The following is a 2,583-nucleotide window of genomic DNA, read 5'->3' as shown; positions in this document are numbered from 1 at the left end:
CGACTCTCTGCGCTTTCCTGCGGTCCTGGGGCAGAGCAGTCGCCGTCCCGAGCCGGGATGGGAGGCTTTCTGTGGGGCATCGGTAAAGAAAAAATTTATTCTGGGTAGCCAGTCGCTCTGAGCAAGTGCTGCAAATCGACCCTTCCCCAAGTTTGATCTCGAAAGAACGTTGTTAGTGCAGGTTCTAACGGGCAGGATATTTTTTTTTTGTAATCGTGTCAATGAGTCATCCTCTGAGATGTGCCTCACAGTGTGATTCTGTCCCCTCCTCCCCGTCTCTGTGAACCCCTCTCCCTCCCGTCAACCCCTCCCCGTCTCCGTCACCCCTTCTTTCCTCTACGCCCCTCCCTGTCTCCATCACCCCCTCACACATATCACAAGGGGCGTTGATGAGGTGGATGTTCACCGTCTCTCCCCCCCACCCCCCCGGGTCAGGGAGTCTAAAACCAGAGGGCACGAGTTTGAGGTGAGAGGGGGGAGAGATTTAACAGGGAACCTTTTCACCCAGAGGGTGGTCTGTACGTGGAACGAGCTGCCAGAGGGAGTGGGTGAGGTGGGGATATTAACAGCACTTGGGACGGGTCCGCAGATGGGAAAGGTTCAGAGGGACAGGGGCCAAACGCGGGGAGATGGGACCGGCTGGGATGGGGGGATCTGGGCCGGCAGGGACCGGTTGGGCCGAAGGGTCTGCTATCACAATGTGTGACTCTATGAGTCACCAAACCTATCCCCGAGAATTGTACAGCAACACCGCGCAGATACAGACCCTAGTCCCTGCCGACCAGAGCCAACACTCAGCTAGTCCGAACTTCCTGCACCTATGCCCCCCTCGTGTTGGACTCCCCAACCCTGGGGAAAAGACTGTTCCCGTCCCCCTTGTCTATGCCCCTGATAATTTTAAATACTTCTATAAGGTCTCCCCCTCATTCTCCTCTGTTGAGTTTTGTGTGCAAGTGAGGGAGAGTGAGAGAGAGAGGGAGGGAGTGTGAGGGGAGAGAGAGAGAGGGGGGATAGAATGATCGGTGGTGTTGTGGGCAGTGTAGTAGGTCACCAGAGGACACAGCGGGACACAGATCAGTGGCAGACACGGGCAGAGAAGCGGCAGATGCAGTTTAATCCGGGCGAGTGTGAGGGGTCGCACTTTGGGAGGTCAGATGTAAAGGGACGGGGCTCCGTTAACAGCAGGACCCTTCACAGCGTCGGTGCACAGAGGGATCTCGGGGTCTGAGCCCACAGCTCCCCCTGAAAGTGGCCGCACAGGTCGACAGGGCGGTGAAGAAGGCAGACGGCGCGCTGGCCTTCATCAGTTGAGACACCGAGTCCAAGAGTCGGGAAGTCACGTTGCAGCTTTATAAAACTCCGGTCGGGCTGCAGCTGGAGTATTGTGTTCAGTTCTGGTCGCCCCCCCACCCCCCACATCACAGGAAGGGTGCGGGGGGCTTTGGAGAGGGTGTGGGAGAGGTTCACCGGGACCCTGCCCAGATTAGAGGGCGTGAGCTGTGAGGAGAGGTCGGGCAGACTCGGGTTGTTCTCTCCAGAGCGGCAGAGGCCGAGGGGAGAGGTTTATAAGATCACGAGAGGTACAGATAGAGCAGACAGCCGGGATCTTTCTCCCCCTCCCCAGGGTGGAAATGCCTAATACCAGAGGGCGTGCGTTTAAGGTGAGAAGGGGGAAAGTTCAGAGGAGATGTGCGGGGCAGGTTTTTTTACACAGAGAGCGGTGGGTGCCTGGAATGTGCTGCCGGGGGTGGGGGTGGAGGCAGATACGATCGAGGGGCTTGAGAGATCTCGTAGCTGGATGTGCGGGCAATGGAGGGAGGCGGACACTGTGTAGGCAGAAGGGATAGGTTTAATGAGGGGTTTAAGTGCCAGTTGAATTCGTCTCTGGTTAGACCACACTTGGAGTGTTGTGTTCAGTTCTGGTCACCTCATTATAGGAAGGCCGTGGCAGCTTTAGAGAGGGTGCAGAAGAGATTTACCAGGATTCTGCCTGGATTGGAGAGCCTGTCTTATGAGGATAGGTTGAGTGAACTGGGGCTTTTCTCTTTGGAGAGGAGGAGGATGAGAGGTGACCTGATCGAGGTGTACAAGAGGCACAGATCGAGCGGACAGTCAGAGACTTTTCCCCAGGGTGACAATGGCTAACGTGAGGGGACATAATTTTAAGGTGATTGGAGGAAGGTATAAGGGGGGTGTCAGGGTAAGTTTTTTTACACAGAGGGTGGTGGGTGCGTGGGACGCACTGCCGGCAGAGGTTGTGGGGGCAGATACATTAGGGATGTTGAAGAGACTCTGAGATAGACACATGAACGATAGAGAAATGGGGGGCTATGTGGGAGGGAAGGGTTAGATCAGAGCAGGAGGGAAGGGTTAGATAGATCTCAGAGCAGGAGGGAAGGGTTAGGTAGATCTCAGAGCAGGAGGGAAGGGTTAGGTAGATCTCAGAGCAGGAGGGAAGGGTTAGGTAGATCTCAGAGCGGGAGGGAAGGGTTAGGTAGATCTCAGAGCAGGAGGGAAGGGTTAGGTAGATCTCAGAGCGGGAGGGAAGGGTTAGGTAGATCTCAGAGCAGGAGGGAAGGGTTA

This window comes from Pristis pectinata, chromosome 46 (assembly GCF_009764475.1).
Source record: "Pristis pectinata isolate sPriPec2 chromosome 46, sPriPec2.1.pri, whole genome shotgun sequence".
Lineage (NCBI taxonomy): Eukaryota > Metazoa > Chordata > Chondrichthyes > Rhinopristiformes > Pristidae > Pristis > Pristis pectinata.
Note: the sequence above shows the minus strand (reverse complement) of the source record.